Source organism: Haemaphysalis longicornis, unplaced genomic scaffold, assembly GCF_048455015.1.
Source record: "Haemaphysalis longicornis isolate Haplotype H1 unplaced genomic scaffold, Haemaphysalis longicornis Haplotype H1 scaffold_7, whole genome shotgun sequence".
NCBI lineage: Eukaryota > Metazoa > Arthropoda > Arachnida > Ixodida > Ixodidae > Haemaphysalis > Haemaphysalis longicornis.
The window spans coordinates 173,253,908-173,279,022 of record NW_027526422.1 but is presented as its reverse complement, the minus strand read 5'-3'; the positions used below and the strand labels follow the sequence as shown (position 1 = coordinate 173,279,022).

The 25,115-nt window shown below is 42.4% G+C and overlaps 1 long non-coding RNA gene across 1 annotated transcript in view; it reads left to right on the top strand.

Moving 5' to 3' along the window:
- The first annotated feature begins 19,230 nt into the window (after positions 1-19,230).
- LOC144145534 (uncharacterized) overlaps positions 19,231-25,115 on the top strand; it is a 67,288-nt gene continuing 61,403 nt past the window's right edge. The window contains exon 1 of the long non-coding RNA XR_013317517.1: positions 19,231-19,362. This is a non-coding gene — a long non-coding RNA (uncharacterized LOC144145534). The remainder of the gene's footprint in view (positions 19,363-25,115) is intronic.

The window sequence follows — 25,115 nt, the reverse complement described above, 5'->3', positions numbered from 1 at the left end:
CACCCAACGAGGAAATATTGCACTCATCAGAAGTAGTTTGTCCGGCCTGTGAGACTACCAGAATCGGCATTGGCCTGGGCATTTGTATTCAGACACCTGAAAACTTGTGTTCTTTGTTCACAGATATTTATGGCCATTAGGAATATTGTAATTGTACGGTCGGATCCTGCAACTCATGGAAAATACAAATGGATGAAGAATGAAACCGTTCTGACTGCCCAGCCATTAAAGATTCTAACTCCTAGCTTCACTTGGCATGAGCAAATTGACTAGTTACTATGTCTAAAAGGCCGCTGCGTGTAGTCCACGTATACGGGCTCAGAAAACTGGTGGAAGTAGTACGGTTCCAATCATGCCTCTGTTATCTCTTTTTAGGCAATGTCCAGCTCGAAACAACCCATTCTGCAAAACACGTATGTGTGTTATGAATGCACATTAAATAAACATGTCTCAGAAGATATCACGCTGGGTATATTAAACTTTTTCTAAAAAGGTATAACTGTTTGGACTCTAATCTATGTATGTTACTGTGGCTGTAAATTGGCAATAGCATATGAGTTTGTGTTCACGTCCCAAACTATAAGTGGGAAGAGAACTGCTGAGGCAGTCGCAACGACTTTGTGTCGCAACGGCTGCATTGTTTAAATAGGCATGCTTTCAATGATGTTCAAGTCTTTCCTTTGACGCCAGGCTTGACATCTGTTCAGGAAGAATCCCCAACGTAATTTGTTCATTAAGGTCTTCTTCTAAAATAAAAGGTTCAGGTAACTGATTTATAAGAACCTCAAAATGAAAGCTCGATGTGCAATATTGAGGTAATGTGCGTATGGAGTATATTCTCATTATCCTAATAAGATATTTCATAAATTCCTGCATCTTGAATAATTGTGTTTAAATTGATGGATGAAAGGATAACATTTTTCTATACACCCTCTTTGGTAAGCTCTCGCACGTATTTTAAGGAAACGAAGTGTGCACATCGTGCACGTGCTCACCAGCCAGCTGCATTCTGACATTTTCAGTCTGAAAGGCCCGCTCTCACGCTTCAAGTTTCCAGGTGTTGTTTATGGCATTCCCTGCGCCGAATGGTGCAAATCAGTGAACATGGGCGAAATGGGCAATCTGTGCAGAAGACTAACGCAGCACCGGAACGAAGTGAACAAGGGCAAGCAAAAACAACCGCACTGGCAGAGCACTGTGAGAGGATGAGACACGGGGTCGACTTGGACAAGAGGAAAGTAGTGACAACTGAGCGCAATCTATCTTCTCGACTGTTGCTGGAGTCGATAACCGTTGAGAAGACGCCCGAAGGTATCAACATAATGGACGGCAATCTGAACCATATTTGTGCGAACTCATTGTGCCGCGTAGCGCCCAATATATAGTTTCATTTTTCATGGAACATGGTCATTGTCAACCTGCAATAAAACTTTAAACGGCTTTTTTGACTTGGTCAGTGACCTACGTTTCATCGTTGAAATTATGCTCTTACCTGCCTAGACAGTATTCCTTCAAACACTGGACAATACTACATGAGCCATTGCCCCTCCTAACTTGTACTCGAGTATAGAACCTTTCACTACTGCTATGAAATAAACTCATACATGAATTTCAATATGGGCTATATACTTAGCTCTTGGAAGCATATTGTATGGCTGTTATGTTTAATTTCACCTTTATGATGCTATAGAAAGCCCCTGATAAACCAGGTAACATTCAAAAACATGAAAAAAACCGGTGGTTTAACACGACAAAGCTACACTTTGGCTGTGGGGAGGACTATAGAGAAAGGCTTCGGATTAATTTTGACCACCTGGGTATTTTTGTGCCCAACGAAATCTCGACCCACTCGCGTCTTCACGTGTTACGTCTATCTGAAAAGCGGCCACCTCAAGCGGTATCTAACCGAAATTCGCCTCCACAGCACAGCACCAGGACAAGAACAGCGAGCGATCCCAACCGGAACGCTTCGGAGCAATGAGTAATTCAACGCATTTTGCAGTTTGCAGCCCATCGTACTCCGGTGACGTCACGTGGTCACAGACGGTCTACAGCCGGCCGCTTTCCCATGAGGACAAACAGAGCGTGGACGGAACGAGCTGATAGTCGGTGCCCACGTCGCTGTGTCACCGCCTACGAGCCGTCGAAGAAAGTCACCTCCCGGAGGACATAAATTGGGCCGCAGAAAGCCGCCACTGACCAGAACAGCGAGCGATTCCAGCCGGAAAGCTTCGGAGCAATCAGTAATTTGACGCATTTTGCAGGATGGTAATTTCTTTCAGTCTTTTAGAACTGTTTTTCCGTAGGCTTGGATCGCTCGCAGTTTAGTATGGTGTACAAACCACCAGCATCGATCAAAGAACTGTATAAACTTGTCACTGATATGACTGAAAGCTTAAAGAAAGAAGTAGACCATATGAAGCCAGGCATGGGATACATGGAAAATACTTTTGAAGAGCTTCGAACGACAAAGGATGAGCTAGCCACATTAAAGGAGGAACATGAAGCCTTGAAGATCAAAAATTAGCAGTTGGGCGAGTCACTGGCTTGCTCATGAAACAAAATCATAGAACTGAAACAATACAGCAGAAAAAACAACATAGAAATTAAGGGAGTCCCGCAAGATAAAGACAAGTCACTTGTGGAAGTAGTGCAGAAAATTACTGAAAAGGTTGGCACAACAGTTGAACCGTCAAATGTTGATTTTGTGCATATGGTGCCAACCAAAAACAGAGTAGTACCGTCATTGTGAGGTTCGTTTACCGAGCAGCAAGAGACAGAGTCCTGCAAAGCGCCAAAAAGCACCAGCTTGCAGCGAATGACATTGGCTTCAGCGGCACTCACCCAGTGTTTATCATGAACATCTGTGCCCCGAGTACAAAGCACTTCTCGGAATGGGTATTGCAAAAAAAAAGAGAAAAACTGGCGGTTTGTGAGGTTGTCACAGTCAAAGATCATTGCGAGAAGACAAAACTTTAAGGCAATTCACTAAGCAAGCTCTGGTGACCGTTCTAGATTGTGTAAACATCATGTCGTAGTAACTCGTTGTTTTACCCTACTCGTAGTCACATGATCAATGCCTCTACACCTGCAAAGAATAGTCCCGAAACATGTGCACTACACCTACTTCACTGTAATATTAGAGGCATCAACAAACGTTTCGATACATTACTCACGTTATTATCGGAAACAAAGGCTCGATACAGAGCTATTGCTTTGCCAGAGACTTGGCTAAGAAAGGATAAATTTCTAAACCTGCAAACTACAAATTTGTTTCCCTTTCAAGGGAGTCTGGCGCGAGAGTTAGGGGAGTGGCGTTGTACATTTCGTCGACGGTAGAGTATAAAAAGATAGAAACTTTAACAAGAACAAGTTCTGGTGAAATTTACATGCTGTTTGTGGACCTTCAGATGGAACTTACAATCGGGGTAGCATACAGGCCACCTAATAACAGAATACTGGTATTTTTGGAAATACTAGAGGACATATTACACATCTTAGGAATACACATAGCAAAGTAATCATCTGTGGGGACTTCAATATAAACAATAATGGCAACCACAACACCAAGTATCAGCAATTACTAATTTCTTATGGCTTTAATAACCACATTTCAAGCCCCACAAGGGTTATAGAAACGTCCTCACCCACTACAAATCCTATAATTTCTAACTAAGAACTTTAAAACGTTGATGCTTGTGTAATGCAAAAAAATGTAACTGACCACTTCCCTATTTATATAACGGTGAGCATTGATCACTGGCAGTCGACGAATTATACAGGACTTAATTTGCGGAGTTGGGACTGCGCAAAAACAAAACAGCGCCTGCAGGGAAAACCCAAGACACCTGCGTCAAAATGATTTCAAACAATTTTTTTGTAATGTTAGAATCAAGCTGCGCAAGACGACAATTTTCTTCAATAAGAGCAGAGTACTTCAAAAACCCAATCTGCCCCTGGATGACCGACTCTATTTTAAAGGTCATCAGGCACAAAGAACACTTATGTAACAAAATGAAACACAGGAATAACGCTTATTACAAAGAGCAGTACAGGATTGCGCGTAACTTATCACTTGCGCTTATGCGCAAGGGTAAAAAGCGATACTATAGTAACCTCATTCCAAAAGCAAAACGGTAACGCGAAAGGTATCTGGTGAATAAGTAACTCTATCACAAAAAGCAACAACCTTATATTAAGTTACCCGATTAAGTCATTTTAGCCTTTGACACTTCACATCTATTTGCGATGTTAAACAAATTTTTCTTCAATGTCGGGAACCAGTTTCTATCGAATAGAAATGACAAAGACCTTAACCCTATTTTGCCCGTTCCGATTCAAAATAGTTTTGCTTTCGAAGAAAGTACAGCGGAGGAAATCATACAAATAAAAAAACAGACGCCAGGAAATAAAGCAGTCGGTGCTGATGAAATTACAGTGCATATACTAAAACCGAACATTGATATATTGTGCCGTCCTTTAAGAAGAATTTTTAACCAATCATTTCTAACAGGAACGTACCCGGAAGCGCTTAAAACTGGGAGGGTAACACCAATAGTCAAAGCTGGTGACCCGAATGACATCCTACATTACCGTCCCATAACAATATTGTCCTGCATAAACATCCTGTTTTAAAAATTAATAGCTAAGAAAATCATAAGTTATCTTCAAAAACATAATATTTTGCGCCAAAACTAACACGGGTTTCGCAAAAATTATTCTACTGCAGCGGCTGTGCACTCCCTCACAGAAGTAATTTACAATGCGCTTAACAACAATAAATTCGCTTTAGGCATATTTTAAGATATAGAAAAAGCATTTGACTTTGTAAATCATAACATTCTTCTCACTAAGTTAGAACGCTATTGGTTTGGAGGGCCAGCTATAACATTTTTTCAGGAGTTACTTAACTAATCGCCTACATTTTTCGCAGATAGCTCTAAGCAAATCATCAGTAAAACACGTAACCAACGGAGTATCACAGGGCTCTGTTTTAGGGCCAATACTCTTTTCCTTCTTCATTAATGATTACCCTAGATCCCTGTATAAAGCGCAAGCCGTCTTATATACAGACGATACTACTCTCGTTATTACATATGCGTCATTTACTGAAATTCCTTCACTTGGAAATAAAGAACTACAGAATACACTTCAGTGGTTCAACGCGAACAAGCTCTTGTCGAATATTAAAAAAACTAACTTTATGTTGTTCTTCCACGGTAAAAAAGGCCCGAAAGTATGTACCTGAAAAATTGGACGGATAGAAATCGACCAGGTTGATCAGCACAAATACTTGGGAATAACTCTAAACACTTCACTTCATTGGGCACCACATACAGAATTAAGTCGGAAACTAGCTTACGGATCTTCCATACCAATTAATGCAAGAAAACATTTTAAGAAAGAAGCCTTGCGTATAATCTATTTTAGTGTTTTCCTTGTCCCTTAAACTATTGTATAGAGTCATGGGGTTTCACCTATGCATCATATCTAGCACCCAAAACATTCTTCAAAAAAGTGCCTTAAGAATCATGGTATCAGCTTCAACGACTTCACCCTCCGCACCAATTTTTTAACGAACTTAGCAAAATGCCTTTCAACCTAGTTCGTGACTACAAAACGGCCGTCCTCGGTAACAGAGTTTGGACTCTGAACACAACTTACCCGTCATCAGTTTTTTTATGGCCTTTGCCGGATACGCGACATGAGTGCAATACAACCTCACTTTGCCCATAGTGTACAATGTATATGGTCGTCGTCTCATATCTTTTATTGGGACCAAAGTATGAAACCAGTAACCTTTAAATATTAAGTATGTGCGAAATTTTGCACTATCGTAAAGAAATATCTTTTTTAGTGTTATAGATCTCCTAACCTATTGAGTATTATTTGTTTGTAATCTAAGCTATCCTTTTTTATTACGGTTTGTTAACTGAGCTATCCTGAAGTGATTATGTACAAACGCCATTTTGTAAGGGGTCCGTATTAGTCTTCTCGGCTAAGGACCAGATGCGTCATTCGGAGCTTGGTTGTGTATCTTTTGGAATAAAGCATATATTCTCCTTTTTCTTCTTCACCATAGCCACTGAACCACTGCAGCTGGTTAATCATACGAAATAAAGCGATTTTTGGAGTGCAAATTAAAATATTATTCACACGTCTTATTTCCCCAATCGATCTACCTTTTGAAATCTACCATGTAATCCCCCTCCCCTACCGGCCTGCCAAAACACCTTGGTCTCGAGAAGTAACCAGGCTGTTGCTAATGAAGTATTTACCATTCGAGACTAGCCACTGTTAAATTCATGCATGTTGTTTTAGAGCTGTGACATTAGCCATTTGCAACACCATGACGTAATTTTGCTAAGATAAATTGAAAGCATGGCGGTTGTCGTTGAAAGAAATTGTGTGATAAGTACAACATCGTCCGCACATAGACCTACATGGGAGGATATGCAACATGAAAGATGATGAATATAGATTAAAATGTACAGGACCAAGCAAACTGGCTGGGGGGACAACAAAAGTAGCACGAACAAAAGAAGTGTACAGTTATTAGGAGAAGTAAACTGCATTCGAGAAGAATCAAAACCTTTCAATCAAGTGAGGACATTATGGTAAAGTTTGGGAAGTAGTCTGTAGTCTTTAATCCAATTGAATGGTTGAGAAAAATCTAAAAAACTGCAGCAGTTTGTAAGCCCGCGTCAGTGAATCAATGTGGAGCATGAACAAATCCTGACAGTTGTGTTTCTCAAGTAACCTTTGTGAAAACCGTGCTGATATTCGAATGTGATATTTTGATTTCGTAAATAATTAGCCACTTGAGAGTGGATTCAAGTTTTCCCGACCTTGGTGCTTGTTAGGGAAATTTAATGGTGAAGCACCGTCCCCTGATTCAAAGATTGCTGCTAGCTCGGCTATCCTCCAGTCATTGAAAACATCGCCTGTCTTGAGAGACTGCGATAAAAGTGCCGCCAGAATTCTGCCGACTGCGGGATGTACTTTTTGGTATAGTGGGATTAATACCATTATGATCTGAAGTAGATAAATTTGTAAGACACCTAAAATAAAAAGTAGTTCCACACCAGTTTGTATTTCAAGTTCAAACCATATCAAAACCTGCTAAATGTTTTCTTGGCTTCATCACATGCGGATACCTGCTTCAAAGTCGTTTCAATTTCTCTTTTTGCAGTTTAGTCACCAGCCCCAGATTCTCTTCAATATCCCCGCTAAGCAATGACACCCTCCAAATGCACGCACTGCTTCATATAAATGTTATAAATATCCCGAGGCCACAGCACTGCTGACAGGTATGCATCATGACTAAGGAAGTTCCACAACATGCAATAACTATCCTGAAAGTACATAAGCGGTGGGTGCACTGATATGGCAGCAGTGCCAGGACCGATGTGTCGAGCAAATGCACTGGCTTCTCAACAGGTGGTCCAAGCGGCCAGATGATGGATGAAGGAATGAATATTCTTGGCGGCAAAGCGTATGGAGCACCAACGAAAGCTAGGCAGTACTTGGGTACAGCAGGTGTAGTCTTTGTTGGCCAGCGAAGGCCCTGGCAAAGCCTTTGAAACTGGACTGAAAGGCAGCCGACACAGGACATCTAGCAGCACCTGAAGGTGCATAATGTGGGAGTGCGCTGATACTCGTTGAAATAAAAGAAAAGCACACACAAAGCACGAATGCTGACATCAAGCAGATTTTAATCATTTAAGGACAGTAACCTCCAATGCATTAACAAGAACATTCCCGCAACACACAATGTGAAATTTAAGTCACAGTAAGAATGTATTTATTAGAAACGCAGGTACTGTGAGTGTGGTATGCATGATATATTGAAAGCTCACTGCTAAGCTAATTTGCATGAAACGCATGCTAGTAGCCCACCTGTATCCCTAGCTTTCAATCGGAACTGGTGCGTGCTAGTTGAAGCTCCTCCTTTTCAATGCCTGGCTTGTCTTTGCATATTGGATTCTCCAATATAAATCGAGTTGAGTGAGTGCCTAGAGCTTTCTTCTGTATGGCCTGTCTGTATGGTCTGCGTCTGTATGGCCTGTATGGCCTGCGTCTTTATGGCCTGTATGGCCTGCGGTTTTCGGATAATGGGAACTTGCAAACTCGCTAAACGTTCTGCACTAACTTAAAACAATACAGATGCCTCTGATACCGAGCCCCAGACTTCCCGCGAGCTACTCTGATGGCATCGACAGGTGTCTCGTCGGCGTTGTGAAATCCCCTTCTACTCTGAGAGTATGTTATTGCATTTCGAGGCCACATGCGCGCATTTCAATTGCCACGAATGTGAATTATATGCATCTACTAACTCTACGTGAACTCTAAGACGGGCGTCGTCATATGCGTGCCGTGCTCGTGAAGCCCAGCAACAGCGTCAGGAAACGTGAAATTGCCGTACTCGTTCGCTGGTGCACGGCCCAAACTCTCTCACCGTTTTCTACCCTTGTCCACTGTTTTCACCCCCTGCGTCCTCATCCCTTGCATACTTTTCTTCCAGCACAACTCCGCCAGCACCCGGTTGACGAATATGCTGTCGGGGCGCCTTGGCGAGTGAGTACGACAAGTTCACGACACCTGACGCTGTTGCCGAGCTTCACGAATACGGCACGCATAACAGAACGCATATCGTGGCCCGAAAACCGCGAGGCGGATGGTCGCGACGGCGGCAGCTGGTCTCGCGAGCGCAATGGCTGCGAAGCGCATTGCATAGAATTAACAGTTTCCGGCATGGGGCGAGACATCACAACGCCTACCAGAGTCCAGCCAGGGAATGAAGGGTACGCTTTTTCGCTTGCATTTCCAGGGCACCTCCTGTTCATGTTATTTCTTGGTATACCAGGGGTATTCAAGAAGGCGCACTAATCACAGAGTCGGCCACTGACGCGAAATTTAAACTTTTTTCTTAGCCGCAAAGGCACTGTTTGAGAGACACATAACAAACAAACGCCCCGGTGCTAAAGAGCCTTCCGTGATGTGAAAAAATTCACAGCCGTGTACTACAGCGTGAGCATTGTCGTCAAGGTGTAGCTTTACTATTACTTACAGAAGGGAAAAATCAGAACGCAAAAGCTTACGTCTATCGTCTGCGCCAGACATGGCCGTTGCTGTTTAGTGATATGTGGACACAAATGTTTAGCTGGCGGTGGAGCAGCAGATATTTTGTAATGTGGACAAGTGAAGTTTATGGCTTAACTGAGTGGCCTAAATAGAAATACGCACTCTACAAACATTGATAAAAGAACAGGCTAAGCAAGAATTTGAATTTTGTTCGGTTACACTGAAAGTGCAAATTATCAGAGTTTGTACTGTACTTTATCTTGTGCTGTATCTTGTACTTTGCATGCTTCCAATGCTTGCAAGACAGAACAAATATTGTGTGCGTGAAGTTACACAAAGCATAAGACATGCCAGGCTGATTTCAGCGATATGTAACATGTTGTAAGAATACCTTGAAGACATGTTTCAGAACGTCTAGGACTCATTGTTGAAATCTTGATATTATAAACAGTTGTATATCTTGTTCGGCATGTTGTTTGACGATTTACGATATCAGACATTTTTAATCTTGCAGTATATCTACATCTAGTAAAAGTCCTTATCATCAAACACATGTCGTTATACTTATTCGTCAAGTCGTTGAAATCTGCAATATTGGACCTTCACGATGTTGATGATTACGGAATGTCTTTGAATCCTTAAAATGTCGACAAGTCGTAAAATTATTTTGATTGTTGGTGAAATCTTTGTTATATAGAAGACATCTTGTTGAAATCTTTATGATATCAAGCATGTCGTATGGATATTGTCACCATTATTTCAACTGGGACATACGTATCAGTACAAGGAAGTCCTGAGAGTTGTATTACGAAAGCTGGCTACCTATACAAAAGGCAACTGCCTTGATAATTTCAACTTATTTAATACACTCACAGTGCGCGAAAATATGCTTCTGCTGCCTAATTAAGCTGATGCATCCAGGACAGCGGGTATTAAAGTTTTAGTGCGCCTTGCTGTCCATCTCAGACAGGCATATAGATAGAATATCGTATAAATTGCTGATGATTTGCCTACAAATAATCACCATGAGTCACTGAGAATACACCAAAAAGTCAACAAGAACTCCACACTAGAAAAATTATTGTGCAGACCACAACGAAAATTCCGTTGAGTTATCAACGTGAAAACTCAATAAACATTGAGTTTCTGTTGAGTTTGTGTAGAACCAATAAGAACTCAACAAAACGTCAACAGAAATTCACAAACAATTTTTAAGGGGAAGACCTGATTCATTAGAAAATTGTCTGATAAAATTCCAGCCCTTCCTTTTTTTGAGGTAAAGTCATTGTTTTAGTTTCGCGCTCGTTTAACGTGCCGAAGCTACACCTGACATGAAAGGGGGGTTAGTGGACGGTCCTGCAATAATACCGACGATCTGAAACTCTTTAATGTTTGCCCAACTCTTAACACACGGGCGTTTTTGTTTTCGCTTTCATTACTGCGGGAAAGTGATCGTTGAGATTGGTAGAAAAGACTCTGGTATGCAGCTCCTTTACTTCGCCCGATAATTGCCCGTGAGTTGTGGATCTAGCACATAAAAACGAAGAAAACATCTAGTGCAAGTCAAACTGCTCATCCCTGATGGCCCATAAAGAGCACGACCTTCCTGCCTGGTACATAGACAGGAAGCCCATAGGCCGCAGATTTACCTGGGCTTCGACGGGTGTTTAAGGCTTCGTGTCTTCAGGTGTTACCAGAGTGCATTGGTTGGTTGCATCTTATGTTAGGCAAATCGTTGCCCGCGGTCTTGACACTCATCTTCCCAATGAATACTCAAAGTTATCCATGCGGCTTAAAATACCACAACTAAATTCTGAAAAACAGGAGCCAGGCTCACACATTCGTCCGTAAACGAATATTAGAATTCTCAGTTTCTTTCATTTTAAGTTCATTTTATTCAGACAGACAATGCGTCGGGTGGGGGAAAAGGCATATTAACCCTTCCTGACAGCGACCATTTCTCCAGGTATATGTGACACTGCACCGCAACAATGTTAAACGAAAGAAAAGATAGCAAACATGAGAAGATACAGATCGCCGCAGGAAATCCCAAATATATACATTTTTCAAAAGCAATATAGCAGCAATTACAAGAGGTTTAACAACCCCTAACCTAAAAACCTATACAGGGTTACGCTTTACAATTGGTCAGAAAGTAATTTCTAAAATTTTTTGTTTTAGCCCAAGTTTTGATGCAGTTTGTTGTAGTATTTTATAATAGCTGATGTGCTTGTTAAGATAGTTTGAACATCTGTGCTTTAATTTTTGAGTACCATAATTGGTTCAGCTTCATACGGTCCTAAAACAACTCGGCCGGCATCGTAATGCACATTCACTTGCGCAGAAGGTTCGAGAAATAATGGGTTATCACTAGTAATATAAAGGCTTAAGTTCAACCGACTCACGTAATGTAAAAAACCCTTACTGCAGAATAATGTGCCAAAGTGCTGCGTACTAAGTACTATCTCACCCGTTTTTGCAGCACTAGACGCCTGTTAGTATTTGTTGTCATGCTTCCTCATGCTAAAAGAGAGTAATGAAGATGGAACTCCACTAACGTGTTGAACATATTGTGTATGAGCCATATTTGGACCAGACATATATTGTATAAAAAAGGCAATAGCGTGTCGCAACCGCGTGAACCTTACCAATAAAAAGAGTCCAACTAAGATTTTCGTGAAAAATGATTCCTCGAAATTAAAAGTGCACCAACGTTCGATAGGACATTTTCCAAATTGCACCGAAGGATCATAGTCATCATGCACGTTTCTAAGTTTGAAAGCAACATATTTGGTTGTTGTGACGTTTATTTCAAGTTTAATTAAAGTCACCCATTTTGAAAAATCACCAAGCCACTTGCTAACAGATAATTCTAAACCGCTGAAAGACAGAACAGAAAAAAGCAATAGTGTCATTGGCATAGAGTGTGATAACAGTAGTGAAAGGGATCTTTACTGGGTCATTATTGGCAAAATAATCAACTGTGCGCCCGGAATGCAACATTGAGGGGCACCACAAGAAAACGTATTTGTCGATGATCGGTCGCCATTGAGACTTATAACTGTAACCAGTCATACAGGCAACTACCGATCAAATATGTTCACCGAAAACCTTATTTCTTCCTTTGATTCTTTTGCACAATTCATGCGGATAGGTATGGCTTCCTGGATCGTGTACCGGTTTTGAGTCGATTGCAACACAAATGCATTCTGATAGGATTGTGCTACCTTGCTAATAAATAGGTTTCAGGACAGACACGTAATTTCAGTGTGTGTCTGTCGTATATCATGACCCGAAAAGCACGCAATTCTGACCTATTTATTTTTGAACGGACCACAAGGTTATCCGCACAATTGTTTCTTATTTATCTTTTGAAAGAAACAAATAATTTGTTAATGATCACTTGTGTCGACCGATTAACTAACCGCAGAAACAGCCCTTCGTACGAATTTGGTGAACCAGGAATAATAACAGTCTCGCTTTAAAAAGTTAGTCGAATTGGTGAAACAGTAAAATTACGGCAAAAAGAATTCAGTAACGTCTTCAAAACTTTGCCGCTGTGAAGTAGAGGTACACATGGGAATGTTCAAGAATCCGACCAGTATAATCTAAAGACTGAACTGTAACGCATAGTCAAAGGTAGCGGTAAGAGAATACAATAATATCTAAATGGGGTGGGTGATAAACTGACAAAATAATCGCTTCAGAACACCTAACAGGAATAGACTCATGGTCATTCAAACATTCAAATATTGTATGACCAGTTTTTTTGTTACGTCATTTCTATGTAAATTGACGTTACACGTCCTTTACGATTGGTGCGCTACGTGCTGTCTGTCGTGTACCCTTGTAACTTTGCGAAGTCATGTTCTTTCCTAAACCATGTCCCAGTGAATACAATAACGTCAAAGCAGCATGAACTTGTCTGCAAAATATGTGCAATTCGAGGACCTTGTAATTTCAAACTTCTGGGATTGACATAAACTACTCAAAACATGTTATTTTGGCTAACGCCGAATGGTTTGACAAGGCGATGAAGCATTTCCATGATGTAGTATTCTGCTATGGCCCCTATCTTGACGTACAAGAATAATTCAGCAGGGCAATTCAAGTTTGCCTCTTACCATGTCTTTTCAAGGTCAGCTTCGGACTCGAAACGAATTGCACGTTGACCATCTACCTTGCGTGCGAAAATCATTTCCTCAACTCGCCACGCCTACTGGTATTGTTTTTTGCGCACCCTTCCTTATCCTCCAATGGAGCTTTTCCTCGTTAGAGACAAAACATGCATCGTAATTCGAGATAACGCCACTCACATGACATAGCGCCAGCAACACTACATACTGTGAAAGCAACAGTGGTGAAAATATATATTAGAAAAGGCAGAAAGACAGCAGTCTGATATTAACAAACCTGCAAAGTGGGAGGCAGCGGTAACTTCAAAGTCAATACTTCTGTCACCACTACCACGGTAGAAACGGAAGGCACAAAAACAAAGATAATCATTAACCTTAGCCTTTTCAATATTTAAATTTAAAAATATATTCAGGGTTGAGGCAATGTTTTATTTCATGTCAACATACATAACTGTTCTACAAATTCTCTCACGCCTAGCTTCTCTGAAACATTTCCACATTGTAGACCGGATTAACCGGAGGCTCGTGTACTTTATTGAGTACAATGGTCTTCTCGAGAGTTGCGAGGCAGGCTTCCGGGCAGGACGATCCACAAATGGCCAACTTGTTGCATTAGAATCCCACATTAAAGATGCCTTAATACACAAATGATACTGCCTTACCGCATTCTTGCAGACCTAAAATCCTATGGTGTAACAAGTAACATGTTGAACACTCTTGATAGTTACTTGTCCAAACAAACATTTCGTGACAGAGTAGAGTCAGCACTTTCAAGAATTCAGATAAATTGGCGTGCCTCAAGGCAAAGGTTTGAGCTGCATGCTGTTTATCGTAAAGATAAACTTGTTTCGGAAGGAATTGTCTTTACAGATCTCCGGTTTAGTGTATGTGCATGATGACAAATATCTTTTAAATCTTGTAACATGTCCATATGTGAACGTCAAGTCCAGCTTGGGGTAAAGACCTTTCTCGCTGCGCAGACGAAACTGGTTTCAAACTTAATCCCGCGAAAAGTACCTGTCTCGTATTCTCAAGGAGACGCGAAGTAAGGCCCGATCCTGAACTAAATCTCAATAGTGACTCAATTCCTGTTAAAAAAGGAAATAAGTTTTCTTGTATCGCGATAGATTTTTATTCATTTCACACATCAAACAACACAAACAATGCTGGACCTACTTCTGCACTTGGGGCTTCGCCTCTCTTGTGGTGCTTTCCGTACAAGCCCTGTCCAACGCCTGTATATGGAATATGACAAATGTTGCCTACTTTACCAGCGAACTTATGTTGATCTTTTAATGCTTGTAAAATCACATCAGTCGATAACCATCTTTTTAAACCGGCTTTTATGGGTACATTACCTTCGCAGCTGCTTTTAAATCGTCTATCTATTTCTGTTCCCTCCTCACAAAGAGTGAGAATAGGCGTCCCTACCTAATGTCTACTTTTTAAACACCTTCAAGTCATCTTGCATTGATTTTATAGCACCATGGCAGCTTCGCACTGTGCCGTTTGACTTGTCTTTCATCCAACTCGGCAAAAATTGGGTACCAAAAAATGCGATTCTGCAGCACTTTCTGCCACTCGAGGAGAAGTACCAGTGTACCGAATTTTAAAGCGACGCCTCCGAAACTGCCTCCGCCGTGTCATGTGCTGCGCACAGACACAATTTTAATGTTTCTGAGACCATGAACGTAACTTCTAGCACTTCAAAACAGAGGCTTATGGAATCTTTCTTGCTGCGCATCACATTTTCATTCGTCATATTCCAAAATCTGCAATTTATACTGATTCACTAAGCGTTGTGCGGGCATTATCATCACGAACGAAGCCCGAAAATACATCAGTAATCTTGTTCTTAGAACGATTATGTCCGCATATGGCTCAAACCTTGAGGTGATTGTTTGTTGGGTTCCAGGCCACTCAGGGATCGCGGGAAACGAGACAGCAGATGAAATGGCCGTTGCTTTACTCACAAACTCACAAACGCAGTGCACGTAACAACAGTACCCTACACCGAATTCAAACCACACATAAAACAGCAATTACGTAAAGCACTAAAACAACATTGGAGTGAACAGACAGACAAGAAACTGCACATTCTAAAACCATACTTGGGACTGTACACAACCGATTCACAAAACACACACACAAAAGTGCACTTGGCGGATTCAATGAGTATGTGGATTACGGATAGGCCGCACGCATGTAACACGCGCCCAACTTCTAACTGGATCACCGAGACCCATGTGCAGTGGGTGTAGAGAGGGCCTATTCGTTATCCACATACTGATTGAATGCAAGGCGCTTGACATAACACGACACAAACACTTTCCAAAACTATACGCATGACCTATTCCACAACACCCGTCATACTTCTTAGAAGACGAGCCCATATTTTCAATCAAACGTGTTTTTGAGTTTCTCACCGACGTAAACATTTACATTTGATCTCTTATACTGCTTCTTCTCAACATGGCCCTATACACCGGTCTTCATTACGTTGTATTTTACTTTATTTTTATAGAAATGCTTTACTTTTACTTTCATGCCACTCTCATGAAATGACATTTGTTTGGCGCTCTTTGCCCTAAGTTGGCCTTGCGCCAGTAAAATCCAAACATTATCATCAACTCCTTAGCCACTGAGCCATCTCAGCGGATAGTGTAGTGTAGTGTAGGATAGTGTAGTGTAGTGTAACATCTCAGTGTAGATGTTACATCATATTAGGCCCATATTATGTAATGTGCCTTCACCTTCTGAGTGGAGGGCATGGACATTTATCGCAAAGGTAGGCATATGTTTTCTGTGGTATGTTTTCCTCCAGTATGTATCGATACACACGGAAATTCTCAGACAGTTTGGGAACACAAGCCACTGTTTCTGGACAAGCAGCAAATGTCGGCGATTTTATTGACAGGTAATATTGTATGCTAATTTTTCTCTTTATGCAACTATATTTCATTAGGGCGAAAGTGTTTTTGCCAAATAATTAGAGAAATCGACCCTTGCGTTGTTAGAAGTCTTCTCCAGTATATAAACTTGCAGCCACTGCAAAGACTAAATACAACATGTTACGTGAATGATTAAATTTTTAGCACTTAAACGAGAGAGCTAGTTCGAATGTCTTTTATTCTGCAGTAAAACTACTTCACCGCTGCGCTGGTCCCCAGTTGTTCAGCCACCTGGACTCTGAATCTCCTCCCGGTTACTGGCTATCGTCCGGAGCCTCCTGTTGTCAGCCATCGCTACCTTCACCTTTAAAGGCAGCTCGAATTTGGTATGCACCTTTGGCCTCCCCCTCCTAGCACACACCTTAGGTCTCGCTCAGAACCGTCCTCAGCATTGTATCTTTTTTCCAAACCTGAATTACTGACTCTAGCACCAGTTTGATGTGCGATTTTTTGTTCCTGGCTAAGATTGTTTGTGCCTCACTCATTTCATAAAACAAAGAGACTTGGGGCTATCTTTTTGAAATACATTTTAGTTCACGTGGCATTTGGACCTGGTCTCCAGAGAAGGAGCAGACTCCTCTAAATTCACGCTGTTTCGGCACATTACCAGCCACAGAACAAAAGCTAAACCAAAGCGTGCCAAGTGACAAGTGAATGTGTACATGGGTAGAACGGATGCACCCAGCCTCGAAGAACTTTGATTTTTGGGAAGCTGTGGATTGTGTCACAAGGTGGTCCGTGGAAGTATCCGTACAAAAATACCATAAAACGTAAGCTACGAAAAAGGTGCGCACATGTGGCAGAAAAAAAGTTTGCCTTAGTATTTCGCGCCAAACTGCGAAGACTCAAAAAGAAATAAAGTGAAGCGAATACACTGTGGCGGTACAGAAAATTTTGATAACTATCTACAGGTTCTTGCTTTCCAACCAGGCAAGCATATTAAAGTTCCTAGGGAATATTTTCAGTTTAAGCAGTGTGGATGAGTGCGTATAATCGGAGACTAGGAGAATGGCATAGGCTAGGAGACTTTTTTTCTCGATTTCATAAATAAAGTGTCTTTTTTATGCTTAAGTTTTGAAAATATGACATAGCTTCCCCACGAGTTATGCACGAAGAATCGTACAAAAAACAATCGTAGCAAAAGATCGACGACTGCTGAAAGAGTCAGTATTGCCATCTTCTTCAGTGACTCCTGAAGGCACGGTTTGGCCCTTCTCATTTCTATACGGGCACGGGCACACCCCGGGTCATCGCCCTTTCTGAAGCCATGGGAGGCGGGTGCGGTAAATGCACGCGTGAGCACAATTCGCCCTTCTAGTGCATCCAAAGGCCTGCGCCCAGTGGCTGGACGGAATGCGCATCATGCGGCCTACAGCGTGGCAAAAAAGCAAGACCGGAAAGGGGGCCGATTGCTGGGTGCAAGGCTCACCCGATGAAATGCCTTCCCATGGTCCACTGGCGTGAAACCCACCGGGCCGCAAAAACTGCAGTCGGCAGGCGCGACCCTGACCGCTCGAAGTGATACTTGAACCATCTGCTGGCTCTTTTAATGGCCGTTTACGGCTTATTAGAGAAATTGCTGTCGGTGTAGGAGAGCCAAATTGCTGAGGCAGTGAACCCGTTTGAAGAACGGCCGTTTACAAAGATATCGCACCAACGTCACGGGTAAAGCGCCAAGAGCCCAAGTGCCGAGTCACAGTTACATGGGCTGCAGAGATTCAAGCGGCATTTATTGAGATAACCGGAGCAAACGGCAGGTGTTGTGTTTGATGACAAGCCCTTGTTGTTAATGACTCCTCTAATTAGCGGCGTAGACATGGGCCCCACGCATCGTTCGCACGACTCCTCGACCTCTACCACTGATATCACGGGGCCCTGCATGAAAAAGGGGCAACGAGTTAAGGGGGCAAATAAACACCGTGAATATTGTGGGTGTGTCCCGAGTGGTTAGTGAAAATGCACCCTAGCAGTAGATATTGATTGCAACCAATTAATCTTGTACCGGTGGGAAATTTTGAGTTCACGTTTAAACTGGTACCAGTTTTCTTGTGTTAAACAGGTCCTTAAAACCTTGTTTACTTAGGTAGTAAATACCAGAACAACATGCATTTTACGCGGCGTAATCACCTAATGCCCGTGTTCTGTCGTCAAGGTGCAACCGGATGAAAAGAACGAATGGGCGCCTAACTGAGAGGACAGCAAATGAACTAATAATCCGGCAAGTGTTCAACTTCAGCTCTTATAAGACAATACAATGGGTAGAAACAGAGAACGTGCGGCCACCATGTGCGACCATATGCACCCTACACAATACGACCAAGTTCACGGCGTCACTTAAAGTATCTCCAAGCGCTCTTTGGAGGTACGTCGATAAACTTCTCCAAATAGGAGTAACAGGAGTCCATCTGACACGAAAAACAGGAAGCGAAATCCTCCGCCAACAAACGCGCGGTGGAGACATTTACTCGGGCCTGCACGAGTCACTTAATACGTAGTGATCGCACAAATACTTTAGGCAAGTAGGAAAGTATGTCCCCACAGAATGTCCACTTTCTATAGTGATTCGAATACGGGGGTGTCCGTTAAACGTAACCGATGGGCGAAAAAGACACAGACCGATGGGGGTGCGGGATAGCTCCATAGTAACGACAACAATGAAATGACAGAAAAGGTGAACGATGCTGTTTTCCCCGAGAAGACTTCTACGCACTTTTAAATGATACACGCATGCCTCTGAAATCAGTTCATTATAGCTAATGCTGGGGTGCCCTTGTGATTTTGTTATTTTTCTTCAGAAAAATGTTTATACTAAACTTTTTATTCCGCATAACCGTTGACCTCAAAATCGCGACGAAGGTTATTGATGAATCGAAAACGTTTTCCGTAGGGTGAACGTCGCGGATATGACAACTGTGGGTTAGCAGCTTGAGATAGCTCGTTACTCACGTATGTTTCAGGAGGAGCGTCACAAGAAAGAAACAAACCTTTCATAGAAGTCCGCTATTGTTACTTAAACTTATATCTGTTTTCTGAAGAATGGACCAGTTTTGTCCCGCATATAAAACGACGCATATTGCTCAGCAAACGAACCTATAAGCTGCGTCAAGTGCTTCTTATCACTAACTAGAAAGTATGATCGCGGTGGGACTTCTCCTGATTTTCGGCCTCATCGTTCCGACTCGGCAAGGAGAGTGAGTGACGTCCCGCATTCTTTGTAACATTCAACTATTTCGTACACCAGTAAATATCGTCTGTAATAAAAAGTAGCATCCTGTATTTTGGCCGTTTTAATGGCTCGCCCCTTATTTTATATATGTATATACCTTTCTGTTATGCGATCCTGTGTTATTTGTATGTTGTGGCAATGTTAGCTAACCATTGTCCATGCACTTTTTATTCATTTGTAAATGTTTAGTCACCGACTTTTACTCCAGTCAAAATATAGGCGCATTAGAGCAATAAAGAGGCAAGAAACAGGCATTCCGCAACACTGCTGAATTAGGCTTTCGGCGTACCTCCGCTTGGGCCAAACTATCCTTATAATAATATTGTTTTTTGCCGTGAAACGCTTATGCCATGGGACAGGCGGCATTTTACTAAGCGTTGCGTTTGAGTTCGAAGATTTTATTAGTTGGCAAAAGGTAAAAATAGTTAAGTATTTATTGCTGGATTACTCGGGGTACGAATACAACATCTTAAGTATATTATCTGCATTGCTCGAATTCCTGTTATAGATTACATATCTATCTTCTTGCGAGTTTTGCCGGAGGTAACTAAAATACATAGTCACGAACCGTACGATACCACCAGACAAAAACCTACATGATAACACGTCTGTTTTTTTAGTAATTCTGTATTACATGCGGCTTTGTAGAAATCATCCGGCCGCTAAAAAATGTCCTACTCTTTGCATCCCACTAGATGGAACCTTCTTTAGCCCATTGCGCAACTTCTGGACTGCAGGTCTATGACGCACATGCTTATAGGCTGACCTTTTTCCATCTTGCCTATAGGCGAACTTCAGATCCATTACTCAATTTTACTCGTTGTGAACGTGTTTATTTACGGACTCTGTAGCCTGCGTTATTGTCATTGTGCACAGGGTGGATGACAACTTTATGTCCCGCATTGCGTGTTTTTGGGTTATATGGCTGCTGCTTTTGCAGATACAATTTCCGGGAGAAACCCGCTTCCCAATGGCACGAAAGGCATGTACATGTACATGAACAAGCGCGTACAAGCACGTTTGTGGCTGCAACGGATACGCTCATTCATTTATTCATTCCTGCATTCATTCATTCATTCATTCATTCATTCATTCATTCATTCATTCATTCATTCATTCATTCATTCATTCAAGTCTTCCGTACATTATTACTGTTCTGGTCAATGTAAGCACGCCATGTTTGTAAAGTGATCAGACAGTTGGTGAAAAGACACGTTTCCCTTACATTGCATGAAAAGTAACACAAAATTACTTGCGTATAAACACTGAACACTTCCCAGTGCATAAAACAAAACAAAATCAGAAACGCGCCCAGAAAAGGAGTGTCTTCTTGGTGCCGAACATTTATAAAGCAGATTGAAAGTTAGTGAATCTCTCATCAAAAGAATACACTAATAGCACACTCCCTTACAGGAATACATACAATTCAATGGGACTTCGATATCGTACAGACTTAAAGTAACATAAATACAAACAAGTTGAACACAAGGCGATGAACAAATTCCCAGATGTCAAGTGACCTTACCTACTCAGTCTTTACCAAACCTGCACACCATTTTCTAATTTCCTTGTTTAGTTTCCGTTGCGTGTTTATCGCACATAGTTCATCGGTTAATTCATTGAACACTTCCGCAGCATAGTAGTTTCGTGCTCTTATTCCATAGTTAGTGCATACTTGTGGTATTATATACCTCTCGGGTTCTTTAGCTCAGGGTAGCGCCCCCAATACGCGTGCTACAGTTCCCACGGAAGTGACAAGCATCCCTAACGCCTTTAGGCTATGACTTTTCGGCCCGCTTTACGGGAAACCGCTTTACGGCAATCATCGTGAACGGGGCCAGGGTGTAACTGTTTTTGTATAGAGACGTACACAACTGATCTACTGTCTTAAACGGACGGTTTTGCGGATTGGTACTTAATGTCGTGTACTATTGTTTTTTAACGATATTAGGATATTCTTGTTTCCATTGAATAGCTTATTCACAAGTATGGCAGTGTGGCATTTCACATCGACGTTGGCATGTCAGTACCGAGTTCCCGAGTACTGAGATCAGTACTGAGTACAGAATATACTTGACCTCATCCTACGCCAGTTAGGAGGTCAACATTTTCCTACAAAAAACGGGGTCTGCATTGCTTCCTACGTGGCGCCAATCTAGAGTGACTTGTTTTTCGCCAGTCTGGACAGATTAATTGAAACTCGCATGCATTATTCTAGCGTGGCAAAAGTATTCCGTTTTGTTTGCGATTATTTTTTTGTTATTTGACGTTCACAAAGCAGGTTTCCCGTCTTTAACTACTCAGGTCAGGAGGACATTTGAAGCAGGCTTGTCTCCACTGGACTTGACTCAGGACAGAAATCATTTCGCTGAGCAAAGTTCCTTGATTTCAGACAACGGATGCTAGACAACCATATCAACTAGCAGTATGACCCACGTTGCAACAAGCCACACTTACCTTACGCATCAGCTCACTGAAAACGCGTGAAAAGAACAACCGTGAAGACTTGCCTTGACAAAGCGGTAAGATTGCTTTACTCCCATGCCATGAAGAGGAGTTCATGGGCCAAAAAAAAGTGCCTTTTGGCCGCGGGGTACCGAAATGGTGTTCTAGCAGCAGGATTTGATTGATTGATCGTAGGGTTTAACGCGCCGACGCAACGCAGGCGATGAGGCGCGCCGTGATGGAGAGCTACGGATTAATTTTGACTACCTGGGGATCTTTAACGTGCACCGAAATGTCGCAAACATGGGCGTTTTTCCTTTTCGCCTCCATCAGAAAAGCGGCCGCCGCGTCCGGGAATCGAACCCGCGTCCTCGTGCTCAGCAGCGCTACGCCTTAGCCACTGAGCCACCGCGGCGGGTGAGGTTCTAGTTCAGGTCCGTCGTCTTGGCCGCAATAGCAGCGGTTTTCGAAATTTTTCCGATAGTTTTTTTGCGCAGCCCCGAAGACACTCACGCAGTAAGCAAGTACTCGTTGCCTGGCCATATATTTCTTAAACGCTTCACAAGAAGGCTGGTGATAACTTCTTCTTCCCCTTAATTAAGTGACTTGCACCCGCAAAGAGGGGGGAATAACCAGGGCTCACACGCGTTACGTTATTAGTTAAGTTAGGTTTTAAAATCCTCCATAATCGAGTAAAAATAACAATATTTACATTTACTCAGCAGAGATGCGGAAGACACGATGAAATGATTGCTTCACATATCACAATTTCATTGCGTTCACTTCTTGTGTTAACTTTGTCGTCGACGTCTGGGGACAGATCTTTCGCCTATCTCCTAATTCGAGCCCTAATTCATGATAAGCAAGCTCCGAAAAGAAAAAAAAACTTGTGAACACACCCACGAACCCGCCCGAACAGTCACGCCAAAAGTGAACTGTTATTGGGCAAATGGGTTTGACTCATTGCGATTCGTGCCACAGCAGGATCTTCCTCAATTTTGACGCGAACTACGATATGCATACACGTTTGAAGGGCGCTACGTCACCTATTTTCTTGACACCTCTTTTTCATGGGAACGTTTCCTAGTTTTTCTTGTCACTGCAGTCTTCTTTGACTTAGTTTGAAATTGTGGTTGTGGCTCATTCTGAAAAAAACGGCTCAAATGGCTTGTCAGTGGCCTAGTTGAGATGGGCTCTACCGAATTGCTACGCTTGAATACGGAAATATAAGGTGAATGGAAGAGAATAGTACACATATTGCCAAATACATTACAATGCAAAAAATAACATGAGGATATTCATGCTGGTTAGAGAAGGGTCTGGATTGTACAAATAGTGGTCAAAAGGCAGAAGCGTTACCTTGACCGTTGAACTCAATTCGCTGGAGAAAATAAACTAAAATATATGCAAACCCCTAACGCCCACGTTATTATAGTTGTAATTTTTTTATTAGGAGTCTTCAATTCCCCTTAGCAGTACCCTGTATTGCGGGGTTCTAATTTTGGTGTTTTGTTACTCCAATTTCGCATGTGTCTGTATACGATTTCTCGTTTTGATCATTGAAATGAAAAATGGGAGTTCATTTCTACCATATAGCCTTGCGAGACACGTTGACTACTTACTCATAAGTGCGAGTGGTATAAGGACCATGCGCCACACGATAACAATCTGTTCGAAGTCCCCCGGAAGGCTTTTGAATATGTCTTATGCCTCTGCTACACCGTAACTTTAAATTGATAATTGTACTCTCATTCCCAACTTCCCCTTATGTATTTAAATTAGGCACTCAACAGACAATCAGTCGAACGGTCTTCCGAAGGCCTTTGAAATGACCGTAAACACAGTTATTAGTGTACAGAACCTTTTTAGCAACTGTGGCGACTCTTTTGAATGTTACGTAACTTTTCTGTCAATATTTTGCAGGAATTTAACACTACTAAAGTTTTTTGCGTCTTAATTTAGGATCCCAAGGCGTTATTACCGGAGTCTTTAGGAACGCGATTAAAGAATGAAGAGGAAAAATCCATTCGCAGTTCTAAAACACGCTGTGAGAAGTTGGCGACACGCCACAGCATCTAACACATCTAACAATTGTTAGACCGCAGCCTTTATTATTGGCGGGTTGCAGAAATCATGAAATTAATTTCGTTATTTGTGCATTCCGCAAATGAACGCTACGGTCTTCCCTAATCGTTTTTTGATGATCACGCTGCGTGTGAAACATCAACAAAAGAACGGCTCAACAGAGTGGTTATAAAAGCAGCACCATGACGAGCCAGACATTACATGCATAACCCTAAGAAAAAATTTCGAAAAAATAAGCCGCCCCGTCCTGGATGTTTTTAATACGCCGCAATCTGCTGAGCGGCGCCAAGAGGAAAAGAAATGCCACACTGTGTCTGACACCAATAAAAACTGACCGTGTGCTTACTTTGGAAATTCCGATTATTGTGCGATTCTGACGAATCACCGTATCTATAAAAAATTACGGTGTGATCAACCACGGCCGTTCGCCTACGCGGGTACATCAGAGCGCATGAAAACGGCTTTTGCGGCCGACCGATGATCAGCGCCAAGGTCGACGCAGTAGCGGTGAAGGGAAGTAGCGCCGTCACCCGCAGAGAGGCGCGTTCAGCAGGCCAGACCTAGTACTTTCTATCGAGTGGCCAGGGTACGGGAGACGCTTTAGAGCTGCGGTTCAAACGAGTCGCAGGAAGACGTGCTCTTCTTGTGTCAAATAAACAGTATTTTTAAGTGTCGTCGTGCGTCAGCTCGTCACTGATTACGCGGACATAACAGTGGCGACGAGGAAATGTATGTTCGACCTACGTTGAAAGGCAGAGTACTACGCAAAGGCTAGGCAGGCATCAGGACGACTACCTGAATTCAACGGCTCCTTTTAGGGATCGTGGTTTGGACGCCTTCAGTTCTACTTCCAAGCCAACAACATCACAGGCATCAGCAAGAAGAAAGCAGACCTGCTCACGCTGTGTGGGGAGGCGACGTAGGACACCATCTCGTCCTTGGTTCAGCCAAGCACCCCAGTGCCAATGGACTACGACGACATCGTTGCGCCACTGCAGAAGCACTACGACACGAGGCCATCCGAAGTGTACAGCCGGGCGCGTCTTCAACTAAGAGACCAGATGGAGGGAGAAGTTGTCGGCGTCTACGTTCCGGCGCTGAAAAAATTTCCGCCGACTGCAACTGCCGTAAAAAATTTCCGCCGACTGCCGACCGTAACGGTAGCTACCGAACACCCAGTCGCAAGGC